General features: G+C 39.9%; 1 pseudogene across 1 annotated transcript; it reads left to right on the top strand.

Moving 5' to 3' along the window:
• Positions 1 to 22: 22 nt before the first annotated feature.
• LOC110346459 (homeobox protein Meis2-like) lies at positions 23 to 17,629 on the top strand (annotated as a pseudogene). The gene is made up of 3 exons (XR_015448341.1): positions 23 to 60; positions 5,880 to 6,108; positions 12,788 to 17,629. The product of XR_015448341.1 is annotated as a homeobox protein Meis2-like (transcript).
• Positions 17,630 to 18,173: the final 544 nt, after the last annotated feature.

Raw genomic sequence — 18,173 nt, forward strand, 5'->3', positions numbered from 1 at the left:
ACAGTCGCTCAATGAAGAAACGATGATGCACACCTCTGCGACTGCAGCTAGTCACCTGATGTAGGTCCCGTGCTGGCCCAGGGACCAGACTGAGCCGGCCACGCCCTGGCTTCGAGCCTACAGTAAGGGTTTTTCAGAGAGGCGAGTCTTGAACTCCAGCTTCAGGCATGACGGAGGTCTCGCTTGTGCAGTGTAAATTCCAAGGATCCAGGGAGAGCAAAGGAGAAACTCCTAGAGCTTGGCCTTGCCCATGCCCTCTCAAATCCGAGAATACGCTGCCAAACTGCCATTCTTCTCTCACCCTTCTCAGGCTTTGCTCGCTTGGTGGCCCCTAAAGGGACAGTATGTGCGCCAGGGATGTAGCTCAATGGCACCGCGCCTGCCTGGCAAGCGCAAGGTCCTGAGTTTGATCCCTGTACCAGAAAAGAAGGTATAGTATCTGGCAGGAATTGGGGGGAGGGGCGTTGGGAGAAGCTAAAGACAGCGCAGAGAAATGTTGATGTACAGATCCATGTTGTCCACTCCAGGTGTCCTCCCAATTGGCATGCTTCCCTTAAATGTTTTTGGATTTGGGTACTGGGGATCGAATTCAGCACCTCGCGCTTGCAAGGCAGGCAGCGGAACCACTGAGCTAAATCCCCAGCCCTTCCCTTAAATGGTTTTGTTTTTTGTTTTTTTTTGGTACTGGGGATCGAACTCGGGACCTTGTGCTTTCGAGGCAGGCGCTGGAACCACTGAGCTAAATCCCCAGCCCTAAATGGTTTTAAGGGGCCTTTTTTTTCTACCTGATTAGTAAAGCTGTTCAATGGGCCAGGAATTTAGCTCAGTGGTTTCGCTTCCTGCCCTGCAAAGACAAGGACCTGAGTTCAATCCCTGGTATCAGAAAAAAGAAAAAAAAAAAGAACACACCTTACCCTCAAGGAAATACTTTTTTAAAATTGTTTATTGGTACATTTTAGGTGTACAATATGATGACATTCATCATGGGAATTTGTATCCTTACATGACGTATCTTGATTCTTATTTTTTTCCCCATTCCCCTGCCCTCCCTTCAACCCTTCCACCCCCTCTATTTACAAAGACTTTGTTTCCATTTTTTTTTCTCATATTTTTTCCTTTCCCTTCTTTCCTTTCCCCTACTTCTCCCACTTCCTCCTCCCCTTTAGACCTTTTCTTCTTGTTTCACATTATCTATTATACATTTTGATTCTTATTTACACTTTCAGTTTCTCACACTAGAGAAACTATTCGGTATTTACACATGTGTGTCCCATTTATTTCACTTAAGAGTATGCCCTCAGTGTGCATCCATTTAGCTATATATGACTAGTTTCACATTCTTCGTGGCTGAGTAGTACTCCATTTTATTTTTTTAAAAACCACATTTTCTTTATGCAGTCTCCATTTGATGGGCAATTGGGCCATTTCCAAGTTTGAGCTATTACAAATTGCCACTATAAACATGGGTGCACATGTATCATTGTGGTATGATTCTTTTAATTCTTTTGGGAAGAGACCCTGCATGGAAATAGCTGGGTGAAATGGGACCTCTAATCCTAGTATTTTGAGGTATCTCCATGTGTATCGCCATAGTGGTTGCACCAGTCTACACTGCCACCAGCGGTGGAAAAGAGTTCCTTTCTCCCCACAACCCCACCAGCATTTGTTATTGGTTGAGTTCTTGAAAGGAGCCATTCTTTCTGGAGTGAGATGGAATCTCAGTGTTGTTTTCATTTGCATCTCTTGAATGACCAGTGATGTTAAACATTTTCTCATATGTTTATTGCTGCTTTTACTTCTTTGAGAAATGTCTGTTCATTTCAGGTGCCTATTTTTGGATTGGATCTTTAAATTTAGGAGGTCTGATTTTTTTAAGTTCTTTTTTTTATATTGTTTATTTATTGGTACATTTTAGGTATACAATATAGTTAGATTCATCATTGGGATCTTGTACCTTTACATGATGTATCTTTGTTCTTATTTTTTCCCCATTCCCCGGCTCTCACCCCCTCCACCCTTCCCTATTTACAAATAATGTTTCCTTTTTTTTTTGGTACCAGGGATTGAGCTCGGGTCCTTGTGCTTGCGAGGCAGGCAGCGGAACCACTGAGCTAAATCCTCAACCCCATTTGTTTCCATTTTTTTCCTTTTCTAATATTTTTTCTTTTCCCTTCTTTCCTTTCCCCTAACCCTCTGATTTCCTTTATTCCTTTAGACCTTTTCTTCCTATTGCACGATTATACATTTTGATCCTTGTTTACACTTTTAGTTTTTCACAACAGAGAAACTATTTGGTATTTACACATGTATGTCCTATTTATTTTACTTAAGAGTATGGCCTTAATATGCATCCACTTAGCTATAAATGTCTCTAGTTTCTCATTCTTTATGGCTGAGTAGTACTCCATTATATAAAAAAAAAACCCCACATCTTCTTTATCCAGCCTCCATTTGATGGGCAATTGGGCTGTTTCCAAGTTTTAGCTATTACAAACTGTGCCGCTATGAACATGGGTGAGCATATATCACTGTGGTATGATTCTTTTAATTTTGGGGGGAAGATAACCAGCAGAGGAATTACTAGGTCAGATGGGACTTCCAATCCTAGTTGTTTGAGGAATCTCCATATTGATTTCCACTGTGGTTGCACCAGTCTGCACTCCCACCAGCAATGAAGAAGGGTTCCTTTCTCCCCACAACCCCACCAGCATTTGTTATTGGTTGATTTCTTTCTTTTTTTTTTTTCAGTACCAGGGATCGAACTTGGGTCCTTGCGCTTGTGCAGCAGGCGGTGAAACCACTGAGCTAAATCCATGGCCCTTGGTTGATTTCTTGATAGCAGCCATTCTTTCTGGGGTGAGGTGGAATCTCAGCATTGTTTTCATCTGCATCTCTTGAATGAGCAGTGATGTTGAACATTTTTGCATACGTTTGAGCTCTTTTTTTTTGGTACCGGGGATCAAACTCAGGTCCTTGTGCTTATGCAGCAGGCAGTGAAACCACTGAGCTACAGCCCCGGCCCATTTTTGCATATGTTTATTTGCTGCTTTTATTTCTTTGTCTGAGAAATGTCTTCATTTCAGATGCCCATTTTTGAATTGGGTCTTTATATTTGGAGTCTGATTTTTTTTGAGTTCTTTATATATTCTAGATAGTAGACCTTTGTCTGAGGAACAGCTGGTAAAAATGTTTTCCCACATTGTAGGTTGTCTCTTAGCTCTGTTAGTGGTTTCTCTTGTAGTGCAGAAGTTTTTAATAAGATGAGATCCCAGTTGTTGATTCTTTGTCCTAGTTCCTGTGCTATTAAGTTCTTTATATATTCTAGATAGTAGTACTTTGTCTGAGAAACAGCTAGTAAAATTTTTTTTCCCACGTTGTAGGTTGTCTCTTAGCTCTGTTAGTAGTTTCTCTTGCAGTTCAGAAACTTTTTAATACAAAGAGATCCCAGTTGTTAATTCTCTGTGCTAGTTGCCATGCTACTGAGGTTTTGTTCATAAAGTCTTTTCCTATGCCGATGTCTTCAAGAGTTCTACCTAACCTCTCTTCCAGCAAGTTTAGTGTTTCTGCTTTAATATTTAGATCTTTGATCCACTTTGATTTTAGTTTAATGCATGGTGAAAAATATGGGTCTAGTTTTAATCTATGGCAGGTTGAAATCCAGTTTTTACAGCACCATTTATTAAAGAGGCCATCTTTCCTCCAGTGAGGGTGGTTGGCCTCTTTGTCAAAGATGAGGTGGCTGAGTATTTCTGGAGTTGTGTCTGCATCATCTAATCTGTTCCACTGGTCCTTGGGACTGTTTCTTTGCCAGTACCATGCTGTTTTTATCACAGTGGCTTTGTAGTATAGTTTCAAGTTGGGGATTGTGATACCCCCTGTCATGTCTTTGTTGCCTAGAATTGATTTTGCTATTCTAGGTCTCTTCTGATTCCAAATAAATTTTGGGGTTGTTTTCTCTAGTTGCGTGAACTATGCTGTTGGGATTTCAATTGGTATTGCATTGAATCTACATAACAGTTTTGGAAGTATGGCCATTTTTATTATATTGGTTCTTCCTACCCAAGAGCAAGGGATGTCTTTCCATTTTCTGATATCCTCTTCAATCTCTTTTTTCAGAGTGCTATAGTTTTCAAGGTAGGGGTCTTTTACTTCCTTCATTAGATTGATTCCTAGATATTTCATTTTTTTGGATGCTATTGTGAAAGCAATTGTTTCCCAAGGAAATACTTTATGAACCCATCTTTATGTAAAATATGCTGAAAAATTCAGTTCCTAAACTTCAGTGTAGGTCCAGTTTTTTAGGATTTTGCTTTCAGTTTATCTTACATTGCCCATCTCTGCAAACTCATGTCTGAAGATCAGGCAGGAACACTAAAAACTGCTAGATTTGAGACAGCCCAGAATTCTGAGATAAACCTCTGTTTTAGTCCATTTTCTGCTGCTAATAACACAATACCACAGACTGGATAAGTGTATTAGGTCATTTTCCATTGCTGTAACAAATTACCTGAGCCCTGAGCCTGGTGTTTGCAGTGGTTCAGACCTGTTAGCTACTTAGGAAGCTGAGGATAGAGGATGGCCTGCTGAGACAACTTAGCAAGACCCTGTCTCAGAATAAAAAGGACTGGGGATGCAGTTCACTGGTAGAACATCCCTGGGTTCAATACCCAATACCACACACACACACACACACACACACACACACACACACACACACACTGAGGCTGGGTACTTTATTTAGAGGTTTATTTCACTCACAATTCTGGAGACTGATAGTCCACACAGCATAGCACCAGCTTTGGCAAGGTCCTCATGGCAAATGGCATTATGACATGAGCCCATGGAAAAAGGGAAATCACATAGGAAAGAAGCCAGAGAATGAGAAGGAGCCAGTTTTGCTGTGACAGCTCACTCTGGAGAGAGCTAACTGGGTTCCAAGAGAACCACATGAATCCCTTTCAAGGGCAACACCACCAGAGACCTCTGACTAAGCTCCAGTCTTAAAGCTTTCACCACCACAGTGAGAACCAAAGGTTCTAGCACATGAACATGTGGGAGATACACCTAAAATCATATCCAAACCACAGCAGTGGGTTATAAAGAAAAGAGGTTTATTTTGGCTCACAGTTCTTGGTCCAAAGATGAGGGACTGTATCCAGTAATGTATGTGTGTGTGTGTGTGTGTGTGTGTGTGTGTGTGTGTGATTGAACTCAGGACCTTTGCACAGAGCTACATCCCCAGCTCTTTTTTTAATTTTCAGATAGGGTCTCATGAAGTTGCTAAGTTGCCTAGGCTGAGCTCGATCTTATGATTCTCCTCCCTCAGTCTCCCAGAGTGTTGGCTAAGTAATGGCTTTCTTGCTGGCAGAGTCCTGAGGTGGCAGAAGGCATGAAGGAGTGCAGAAGAGACCTAGCCAAGCTACTCCCCATTCCCAGTGCTGGGAAATTAAACGCAGAGCTTCACCATGCTAAGCAGATGCTCTACCACTGAACTATATCCCCAGACCCAAACTGGCTGACACAGCAGGCTCATCCTCAAGGTAACATATTAATCTAGTAAAGGAATGAATGGTTATTCCATTCATGTGGGCAGAGTCCTAATCACCTCTTACAGGTCCTATTTCTTAATATCTCATAATGAAAACTAAATTTCAACATGAGTTTCAGAAGGGACAAACCATACTCAAACCATAGCAGCCTCTTTCTTCACACCCTCAAAATGTAGGCTTTGGATTCCTGCTTAAGCCTATTTTTACTTCAAAAATCTGACCCAGGTGGTTGTGTTAGGTACTCAAAATCTGGACTCTTCAAAAATCGAGAATAAGTTAACCAACTTTATGCATACATTGCTTTGGATATAAATCTAAAACCTTGTTTAGTAAAGCCAAGACATACTATAGAAGAACACACTCAGATGCAAGTAATGATGAAGCTTTCACTACTTCTAAAACAAAAAGAAAAGGAAGACATCGTGGTAGTGAAGAAGATCCACTTCTTTCTCCTGTTGAAACTTGGAAAGGTGGTATTGATAATCCTGCAATCACTTTTGACCAGGAGGTAGATGATAAAGAGATGAAGAAAATTCACAAAGTAAAAGAAGATAAAGAGGTAAGTTTAGGGGGTGAAAGGCGCACAGGTAATGGGGAAAAAATAAGAACCAAGATACGTCATGTACAGGTACAAGCACCCAATGATAAATGTAAATGTATTGTATATCTAAAATGTACCAATAAAAGAATTTAAGGGGAAAAAAAGGTTAGTTTAATTGATGGTAAGGGATGTAGATAAAGATGATTGTATTTGCCTTTGATAATGAATTTTTAAAGATAAATTTGGCATCTGTAGAAACTTAAGATTATCTTACAAATATAACTAGTACCTCTTTAATTTTTTGAATATTTTGGGGAGCAAATTATTTTTCTTAGTTCATTTTGTATTTCATTTGTGGTATACCTTTTGACTTAATAAAATTCTAGGTGAATGTTTATGCTTTCTACAGAAACCCAAATAAAAAGTGATTTTTTTTCTATTTAAAAAAAATTGATTTGGAGATGATTCCTCACCTCAGTGAAAGAGTCTCTACAGTCTATCTTTAAATGTGCATTTAAATGGAATATAGGATTCTAATATGCTAAAATTCACTAAATAATAGCTCTGAGACTATATATCTTAAAAGCTATAGGACCCTAAATGAGTTATTTAATCTGTCATGCTTTAGATTTTTCATGTGTAAACTGAGGATAAGAAGAGCCACTACCTCATCGGGTAGTTAAGAGAATTAAATGAGCTAAATGTGTAAAGTACTTGAAACACTCTCTGGCGCACACACAGCACCATTTGAGTACTGGTTAAGTAAGTAAAGGGAAATCAAAGCTAGCAATAGGCAGCACTTCTCCAAACTCAAAACAGCGCCCTCCAGATCTTTCCCCCTCTCTTCTGTCCACTCTTCAGGTGGTTTTCGGGTAAGTACAGACCAAATTTTTCACCACCAGGGATAGACCATATATACCTGCAAGGGGTAGATTATCTAACAGACACATTGAGAATTCACTTGCTATAAACTCTCCTTGCAGAAGGAATGAGTATAAAATTTCAGGATAGCAGGTACCCAACAGGGGAAGGAGACAACAGAACTGCCATAGAGCTTCCCGAGTTCCTACAAAGTGCCAGCCTCACAGGAGGCTCAAGGAGAGCTCAGCTCCCCAGAGGAGGGCATACCTGCTGACTTCAACCTATGTAGGGAGCAGCACTCAGCCTTCTGGCTGGTCACTTCACTGTCCATAGAGAACAAGTATAGCTTTTGTTGTCCAAGCTGATGCATATTTTAATAACACATATTTTACCCCTAAAGGTCCCACTGAAGATTTCCAAAACTAAGCTCAATGTGGTGGCACACACCTGTAAACCCAGCACTGTGGGAGGCTGAGACAGGAGGATTGAAAGTTCAAGCCCAGCCTGAGCAACGTACCAACTTAGTGAGACCCTGTCTAAAAATAAAAAAATAAAAAACAAAAGAATAGGCTGCATATGTTGCTCAATACAAAGGCCCTGGATTCAATCTCCAATACTGAAAAAAAAATCCCCAAACTTCCCATTCACTTGGTTGTTGTGCTAGAAATTGAAGATAACCATAATTAATACATAATTTGAGATCAATCCTGAGCACTAAAATATGTACATATGTTTGTATTTATTATTTGGGTTTTTTTGAGACAGGGTCTTACTATGTAGTTCAGGCTGGCCTTGAATTCATGGCAATCCTCCTGACTCAGCTTTCTCAGTGCTGGGATTACAGGCTTACACTACCACTCCCAACTATACATAATTTTGAGATATTTATATTTAATGCCACTAAAATGATATACTCACACTAGAATATTGCAAAGGTGTTAAGAAGCCACCCATAGATCCTTAAAGTAGACATACCTTCTGCCCTGTATTCATAGGCCAAGCATATGCAGCTTGGATACATAAGGATTTTTAACCTTGAGGGTCATTACTGAAAAGAAGTGGTGGGAGTAGAAGCTCTGTTAATTAAATGTTTAGTTAGGATTATGTGGCTTGCAAATAACAAACATCGAATGTGATAAAGAATAGAGATTAAAAATATAGGTGTGCCACTTAAAATTCCAAGGCAGAGCCTCCAAAGCAAACTACCAAGAGAACCAAGGACCCATAAAGGACTACTGAGTACCTGCCTCATTCCTCTCTGGCCACAGATCTCCCACATGGCTGAAAGATAAGCACTGACAGCCGCCAGTCCCAATCCCAAATCCTTAAGGAAGGGATTCTAATCACGTCAGCTTCAGTCAGGTGATCAACAATGCAGCTAAAGCTGGGGAGCGGAGTGGAGGAAGGCTGGGTGTCTTCCCAAATAACCTTGGCTACTCCCAACACAGCCAGTGAGTGTTAGAGGAGGGAGGCTGTTCCCCAGGAACAGGAACTGAATGTGTAGCCCAGAAAGTGTTTATCATAGTCGGAATTTAGGTTTTATTCCAGAATAGAAGCAAGGAAGGATGTCTAGTTTGACTCAGAAATCAAACTATCAACTTGATTCATTTGCATTGTTCTCTGTGTGCCCTATTGTATTGTATTGTGTATATGTATGAATGTGTATGGGTGTAAATATGATAAACTATTAAAATGTTTCAGTACCCATTAATAAATAGTGTAACAGTCACTGCAACAACAGGTAAAATTAATGGCTAGTATAAACTCATTAGTTGATCATCCAAATGCTGTAAGATTTTCTAAAGGACAAAGGCCTTCTATGAAAATCAATGTGAACGATGTTTTGTTTGGCAGAGAGGCATTCTAGGAGTAAGGAGAATTAATTGGTTTATTATTTCAAATTATATCATTGTTATTGCTTCTATTTTGGTTCTGTTGTTTCTACTTTGATCATATTGCTGATGCTTTGAAATTCTTGTGAGTAGTCTGGGTACAGTGTTTTGGTATTTAAATATGCAAGAAACTACAATAAAATATGGAAAATAAGCACATAAAAAGAAGACAGCTGAGTATGGTGGTGCATGACTGTAATCTCAGCTTCTTGAGAGGGGATACAGGAGAATACTAAGTTTGAGGTCAGCCTGGACAACTTAGCAAAACCCTATCTCAAAATCAAAAAGTGGAGTGGGGCATGAGGGATGTAGCTCAGTGATAGAATTTGCCTAGCAAGCCCAAGGCCCTGGGTTCAGTGCCCAGTACCATTAAAAAAAAAAAGGTTGGATATGTAATGTTTTTGTTGTGGTGGTGGTTGTTTGGCCTTTTCTTTTTTTTTTTTCTGACATAGTGTCTCACTATGTAGTCCATAATGGCCTTGAACTCACTATGCAGGTCAGGTTGGTCTCAAACTCCTGATCATTGTGCTTCAGGTGGGAGTGCTGGGATTACAGGCATGTACTGCCACACTCAGCCCACCTAAAGTTTTTAGAAATATCGTGAGTACCAAACCGGGTGTGGTGGTGCATGCCTATAATCCTAGCACTTGGGAAGCTGAGGCAGGAGGATCACTGCCAGTTCAAGGCCAGTCTGTACTACATAGCAAGACCCTGTCTCAAAAAAATATATATCATAACTATTACCCTCCTGAATCATAAACACAAATCTTCTGAAATGATATCAGTTATAAAATTCAGTCTAGATATCTTCTGATACAATGCAAAGTGAATATGGCAGGAGAGCGGTTTTTAATATCGTGCAAAAATTTGCATTTCTAAAATACACACTTTGATTATTTCAACCCAAATTATTACCGTCCTGTTTTTGCTATTGTGACAGTAGCTCAAAAACATATATTTATAGGAGTGGCAATAATCTGTCAATGCTAATAGTTGAAATAGAGAATATTTGCAAATATCACTGAGATACATTTAAAAGAGCATCATGAGTCTGTTTCCCAAATAAAGCACCTCAAACTCCTAAAAGAAATATTTTATTGATGATACAATAAGGAAAATGAAAAACATTTTAAACTTCAAAAACTTTTTTTTTTGGTACAGGGAATTGAACTCAGGACCTTGTGCTTGCAAGGCAGTTGCCAGAACCACTGAGCTAAATCCCTGGGCCTCAAAAACATTAATGAAAATTTTAAATAGGGGAAAGGGGCATTGTATAGCCTAGTGGCAGAGCATTTACTTAGCATGTGTGCGGCCCTGGGTTCAATTCCCAGCACTTAAAAAAAATTAATCACAATCTACTTTGTGGTTTTAAAAGAATACAGCACTTTGAGCTATGATGGATTAACTAGAACTTCAAAAAAGAATGACCCATATAGATGTATCTATATTTGTACTCCATCTCATAAAACAACAAAGATCCACTGAAATGACCAAACAGCTATTCAAGTCTGAGTTCCCTGGAAGCAGATGCTGACAAAGAGTGGGTGCAAGATGACTATTATGGATTAATACCAGAGAAAAGAAAAAAGCAGGACTGTAGAAAGCAAGAAGAATATAGGGCCGGGGATTTAGCTCAGTGGCACTGCACCTGTCTCACAAGCACGAGGTCTTGAGTTCGATCCCCGGTACAAAAAACAAAAAAGAGTATGTTGCAGGCTTGATCATGCCAAAGCTTCCCCAGCAGAAAATTCTGGAGCAAAACATCGGAGTGGTCCAGTATTGAGCCAAAATACCATCTCCCCGCAGGAAGGAGAGGCCATTGTAGGTGAATCTGGGCAGTCCATCTACAAGAGTGCTACCACTTTTTGAAAAACTTAAAGGACAAGCTGTAGTTTTCTACCATTATCAATGTCACGTTTATTATTTCACGTAAACTATTCTAATACTAAAAATGCAAATCTTAAGACTGTTAATTGCGGAGTGAACTTTGCAGATTATGTGGAACTAGCAGGAACAACTGGAAGCATATATTAAATTTGATTGTTAGTCCTCACCAAATTGGTTTCAGTGAGAAAGATGCGTGTAAAAACTTTATTTAGAGGGGTTAGGGATGTAGTTCAGTACCAGAGGGTGGGGGATTTAGCTCAGTGGCACTGCACTTGCCTCAAAAGCACAAGATCCTGAGTTCAATCCCCAGTACAAAAAATAAAAATAAAAATGATAGTACTAGAGCACATGCTTAGCATGCATAAGGTCCTCAGTTTAATCTCCAGCACTTCACCTCCACCACTAACAATAAAACTTTATTGGATTTTATACAGACAGTGCCAATGTGTAACTTGGGAAGAAAGTTTAACATTTCAATCAAATGTTTAGAGGATTTTCAGGCATTTTAATTTGGCACTGAGTCATTATACTCAATCTTTGGATAACACAACCAAAGAAACCACTTTAAATATTTTCTTGAATCTCACCCACTAGGGAGGCTAACAGAGGAGGATGACAAATTTGAGGCCAGCCTGGGCAACTTAGGAAGACTCTGTCTCAAAAAAATAAAAGTGCCAGGCATGCTGCACATGCCTATAATTTCAGCATTCTGGGAGGCTGAGGCAGGAAGACTACAAATTCAAGCCTAGCCTGGGCAATTTAGCAACTTAGCAAAACCCTGTCTTAAAATTTTTAAAAAATTTAAAAATTTTAAAAAAGGGATGAGAATGTAGCTCAGTGAGAAGGCTCTGGATTCAGCCTCCAGTACCATAATAAATAAACAAAGCTGGCAGTGTCACCAGTGGTAGAGCATATCTGGGCTCAATTCCCAGTACTGAAAAAAACCTCAAACCTTTCTTGATAAATTTCATATTTACCATTATATATCAAACAGAAGGAAGAATGAAATAAAATATCTGAAATCTAGAATAGAAATTATGACAACTAGATGAGGACTTGAGTCTTGATAGGCAGCCTCTTGGGCTAGAATGACAAACCAGCCAAAAAAATGTGATCAATTATCATTTATGAAGTTTAATAAAAATTATAAAAAGAAAGATGGTAGGAAACAGGGAGATAAACTTTGTGGAGATGGGAATGGGATCTGGGAATAAGAGAGACAGGAGGAAGGAGAGGGAAAGGGGAAGTAAAAATGTGGTATGTGTGGGTACCAATACTTACACATGAAGATATTCATTATGTATTGCAAATATATACTAAGAAACTTTTAAATAAAATTGTAAAATATAAGTACAAAAAAGTAGTAAGTGAATTCTTTTTAGAATTTGGATGTAATAAATGATATTATAATAGAATTCATTATCTTTACAAGAATATTGTTAAGTTGTGCTAGGGATGTGTCCCAATGGTAGTCACTTGCCTAACATATGGAAATCCTGGATTCAACCCCAGCACCACACACACACACACACACACACACACACACACACACACACAGAATTATGCTGATGGCTCAATTCAATGGTTCTCATGGACTTTGAGGACTTCTGAAGGTCTCCAAGATATTTTCATGTTTTTTGTGAGATCAAAACTATTTTCATAAAAATACAAACAGATAAATTCCCTTTTTCACTGTGTTGATATTGAACTGAGGTTACAAAAGCACTAGCAGGTGCAACTTCTGCCATCCTAGCAGGAATCTAGACAATTGACACTAAACTGAACCAGTCAACATCATAAATGTTACTACTTCAGTATTGTCAGGATAGAAAAAAAAGTGAGTTTCCCATAAAGATGTCCTTAGTGCACCGTTAACAATTACTACTTTTATGAACTCTCTACCTTCAAGTACATTTTTAAAAACATATATCATGTGTGACAAAATAGGAAGTCTATATAAAACACTCTTGGCTTTCTTTCCCTTGCTTCTTTTTCTCTTTCCTCGCTCTGCTCTCTCTCTCACCTCTGCGCCCCCTCCTCCTGGCCGGCTCTGACAGTACGATGAGCTGCCCCATTACGGCGGGATGGACGGAGTAGGGGTTCCCGCTTCCATGTACGGAGACCCTGAAGCGCCGGGGCCGATCCCTCCAGTTTACCACCTGAATCACGGGCCGCCGCTTCACGCCACGCAGCGCTACCGCACCCAAATGTCATGCCGGCCAGCATGGGATCCGCTGTCAACGACGCCTTGAAGCGAGACAAGGACGCGATCTCTCTGGTCTTTGAGAAGTGCGAGCTGGCGACCTGCACGCCCCGGGAACCGGAGTGGTCAGCGGAGATGTCTGCTCCTCCGACTCCTTCAACGAGGACATCGCAGTCTTCGCCAAGCAGGTTTGTGTTGAAAAGCCACTTTTTTCTTCAAATCCAGAGCTGGACAATTTGATGATACAAGCAATACAAGTACTAAGGTTTCATCTTTTGGAGTTAGAAAAGGTCCACGAACGGTGTGATAACTTCTGCCACCGGTACATTAGCTGTTTGAAGGGGAAAATGCCTATTGATCTTGTCATTGATGAGAGGGACGGCAGCTCCAAGTCAGACCACGAACTTTCAGGCTCCTCCACAAATCTCGCTGATCATGTACGTCTTCGAGCCTTTGGCGTTCTTTTAAAGCCAAAGGGTAAAACGGGTAAAACGGGGTAAAACGTTTTTTCAAAAACTTGTTTTAACATCTAGTTCCACTGATTTAGTTTTCTTTTTTGTTTTAATGATTTGGTCTCTTCACGGGCTTTTCTCTACTTTTCTCACTACCTTTATCATACACTTCATCTCCCTTTTCTTGGATCCCTCCTTATTTATGCTGAGAGCCAAAATAATAATAATAATGATAATAATAACAACAACAACAACAAAACACAGAAAACAAACCAGGGAGTTGATAGAATGATTTGTTCTCTTAATGTGTAAAGTTTCCTGGATTTGGTGACTTGGGTGTTAGCAAATTCTTTCTTTTGATATCCTGTCCACTGTTTTCTTCTGGTTTCTCAACTCTGTATACAGTAATCAGTGCAGCAGGGATAGAAAGAGGCAAGACAGCAGGACAAGACTTGGGAGGGGGGTGGCAGAAGGAGAGAATTAGGGAAGTGAGGACTGATTTCCCAGTCTCTCCCAGAGATGAAAATCCTGAGAATTATTGGCAATTTTGTACTGCATTAGAAATAAAAGGAGTGAATGAACACATTACAATTCTCAGGGCTTTTGCTCTATAGAAACTTATTGTCAGAATATAGATTTATTGCCAAGTGCCTGAAGCATCTTCACAATAAAAGACAGTAACCTTGATGAACCAGTTATTACCAATGTATTACAGAAAGCTGAAGGGAATTATGATTGAGTAACCATAGGTTAGTGGTTGAGTTTTAACACTTTAACAGTTGGTGAATGAGGACGGAGAGTATAGTAAGGAATGACTATGTATGTCAAGACAGGAAAGGAGATTTCTTTCTATTCTCTCTTTTTAATCCTATTTTGGAACCGATCTAGTGAGTCTGATGTTTTTTCAAAAAGCATATATAGTGAGACTGAAAATTTGAAAAAAAAGCAAAGAGAAAAAAGATTGCAGCTGGTAGGAAAGGCAAGAGTGGTGAGGTTAAAGAGAGGGTGTGAATAGCAGTTTATTTATAGGAACTCAAGCCTGGGGGTGGGGGACAGGAGGTCTGTACATTGAGTTGAACTCACAGCCTAAATGATAAAGGCTGTAGTCTGATAACTTTGTGGCTGAAATACTAATTTAACTCCCTGTATGAGATAAACAGGCCCTGCATCATGAAGGCAGTTTGTGAACCAGACCCCCGTGCCTGAGTGTTAAGAGTAATGAATTGAGATGCCTAGAGAGTAAACTTCTGTGAGGTTTTCTTTTCCTGTCACCTAAAGTTTTGAAAACATGCAGGTGTAGATTTTAACAATTAACCTTTGCACCATCTGAGAAACCAGCCTAAGAATACAAGTTAAACAAAAAGAAAAACCTCAGTCTGGGATATCCAGTTGTGAGGCAGAGTGAATACCATGATGTTGAAGGCTCCTGCACCTGTCTTTACCCTTACTTGTTTCCAGCGCCCACCTTGGGGAAAACGTGTGGGTGTGTTTGTACACTGTATTCAATGAAGTCAAAAGGGTGCAGCAGCTATGGAAAGTTTATTTGCTTATCTGTGACTCCACAGTGTGTATGCTTGTGGTCCACAAGGCATGACACTACCTCAGAAATATTTATTTTGGTTGTTTTTTATTTGTTTATGTTCATTGCTTTCTGTGTCTAAATTCATGTGTATTTACATTATTGGGGGAATAGGCAGGGATCTATTTCCACGGTTTGTGGAATGAGAGGTTCACAGTGCCTGCAGCCAGAAGCTTTTCTTGTGTTATTTGTAGGGATCCCAACTACTTGGTTTTCTAGAACACTTTCTTGGCAACTGTTTTTCCAGTGGATGTATGGAGCTAGACTATGCTGATGTTTTCGTAGAAGAGATGAGATAAACTAGGCTGTTTGTGGTATTGGCTGATAGACAATACCAATTTATGAAACTATTGTAATATTTAAATATACACAAGAAAGAATTGTACTTAAGAGAATACCGCCTTAATAATTTAACAGTCGTCATCTTTGTAAAAAAAAAACCAAAAAACACTGTTGCATACTGAAGCATGATTATCATGTCCAGGAAAGGCACTTGCTATGGTTTTCAGATTCTATTTTGCTGGAAAAGACAACTGACAACTGGTTATTCAGATTTGGTATTTAAAAGACATTTTCTTGAAAATGAATGAAGTAAACCTATCACATCAAGGAAAACAATACTGACATTTATTCCAAGGATAAAAATTTGAGGTTTCAAGGAAAAATTATTATTTTGGAAAACTTTTTCACCACTGTGAGCTTAAGAGTCCCCCAAAATTTAAAGAAATTTCTGCTGAGATCTGGTTAACAAATGTGATTTTTAAATGTTGTATAATAAGGGGCTGGGGATTTAGCTCAGAGGTTCCGGCACCTGCCTCTCAAGTGCAAGGTCCTGAGTTCAATCCCTGGTACCAAAAAAAAAAAGTTGTATAATAAAATGTGTCAGTTGCCAGGGATTTAGCTCAGTGGTTCCGGTGCCTGTCTTGCAAGCACAAGGTCCCGAGTTCGATCCATGGTAAAAAGAAAAAAAAAAATGTGTCAATATTTAGAGGATCTGCATAACTCAATGAATCAATATTTTCCAAATGACCATTGAATGTAGGTAAATGTCCCATTCAAAGTGCAAGGGTCCACCAACAAATTTTAATCTAGAGTATGAAAAGTTTGTTGATATGGTTCAGATCCTGCACTGTAATAATTTTTGAGAAAAAAAAAACCAAACTTGTCAGGGCCAGGGATTTAGCTCAGTGGTTCTGCTGCCTGCCTCGCAAGCAGAAGGACCTGAGTTCAATCCCTGGTACCAAAAAAAAACCTTGTCAAATTTGGTGCAACATCAGAGAAAAATATCTACAAGATATTAAAACTCTCCTCCTTTTTACAGCAACATATTGATGAGATTTTTTTTCATATATTCCAACCAAAATAACATAATCAAAACAGACTGAATGCAAATACAGCTGAGACTCTAGCTCTCTTCTATTAGCCAAATAGATATCAAAAAGATTTACAGGGGGCCAAGGATTTAGCTCAGTAGTTTCGTCGCCTGCTCGCAAGTGCAAGGACCCGAGTTCAATCCCTGGTACCAAAAAAAAAAAAAAAAAAAAAAGACTTACAAACATGTAAAACAACAACACTCACCAATTCTTTTGTTTTAGTCTGAGTATTTTCATAATATATCATTCATATTAATATTATTGAGTTTATTATTATAAAATGCATTATAAAGTATTTTCACAAATTTCTCCATTCTAGTTTCTGACACCATATAGAATGAACAGGAGCCACATAAAGCAACATTTATTTTCATAATAGCCAGGTGCAATGCCATGTGCCTGTAGTCACAAGTACCCAGAAGGCTGAGGAAGAAGGATCACTTCAGCCCATCAGGAGTTTGAGGCCAGTATGTCTAGATAAATAGGCAGACAGATAGATGGTCTGAGGATGTGGCTCAGTAATAGATCCCTTGCCTAGCATTCACAAGCCCCTGGGTTCTATCCCCAGCACCATAAAAAAAGGGGGGGTGGGGATTTAGCTCAGTGGTGCTGTGGCCTGCCTTGCAAGTGCCAAGGTCCTGAGTTCAATCCCCAGTACCATTAAAAAAAAACCCCACAAAAAACAAGGGCCCGGGATTTAGCACAGTGGTTTCACTGCCTGCTGCGCAAGTGCAAGGACCCGAATTCGATCCCCGGTACCAAAAAAAAAGAAAACATAATACAGTAAAAAAAAATTTCAGTGTGAAAGGTTTGTCAGAAAAAAGTTTGAGAACGTCGCAGTAGTCCAGGCTTAGGCAACTACATGCCCAAATGTTGTGACACACACTGAGGAGGCCAGACCTTTGTCTGCACTGTGTTGTTTACAGGAAAGTGGGTCTCTTGCTGTGGGACTTTTGGCCTCTCCCTTTCCTCTGTGGGCCTCCCTGTTCTCTACAGAAAGGATGTTCAGCTGCTGGTGGGGGGTAGAGAAAGTTCACTGAGTTAAGAAGCCCTTGGTGGCTGAATCAGAAGGTCCTGATGAGGAAGGTGAGGAGGTAGTTTTCTTTGGTCTCTTATAAAGGGAGGGGGTCTGTTGAGCAATTTTATTCCCAAATTTGTCTCCTAGTACAGATCCAGTGGTTCTTAGTTTTTCATTAGAGAAGTCTCTAATCATGAGAATTTATTTATAGTTGTATAATTGCCAACATTGGGAAACTGAGATTTTCCATTTTTCTCTCCATTGTGGCAAGAATTGCTGATTTGATATCTTTATCCGACTGAAGAGGAAGTGAAAGCACTGTCTCAACCACACTCCTCAAAGCCATCTCCTCTGGCTCATCAGGACCTGGCTTGGATCCCTGCCTGAGGTCAGCCACATACTGCACAGCTGACAAACCACACCACACGTCTTAAGGAGGAAGCTCATGGGGACAGTGGGTCTTTCTCAAATGAAGTAAGAAGTAAAACCCACTGGCAACAAGAACTAAAACTGTGTGTGTGGTCTCAGTGCAGAAATGGAGGGGGGGAGCAAGGGTGTAGCTCAGTGGTAGAATGTTTGCCTAGCACATACAAGGCCCTGGGTTCCAACCCTAGCACTTGGGAAAGAAAGAAGAAAAAAATAGATTAGAAGAACCAACTGGAGTCCTTAAGGTTACCCTGCACTGATAGTGAGGGGGTCATAAGGAAAAGTTGGCAGCCTTGCTGTACCTCCTAAGGCTTCACAATGAAGTTCCTGCTCTATGGAATCCATGACAGTTCAAGATGTAAAGCCTAGCCTGACAGGTAATGTACTGATTT

The sequence above is a fragment of the Heterocephalus glaber genome, unplaced genomic scaffold (assembly GCF_053883595.1).
Source record: "Heterocephalus glaber isolate CG9 unplaced genomic scaffold, H.glaber_assembly_v1.0 deba00001811, whole genome shotgun sequence".
In the NCBI taxonomy this organism is placed as follows: domain Eukaryota; kingdom Metazoa; phylum Chordata; class Mammalia; order Rodentia; family Bathyergidae; genus Heterocephalus; species Heterocephalus glaber.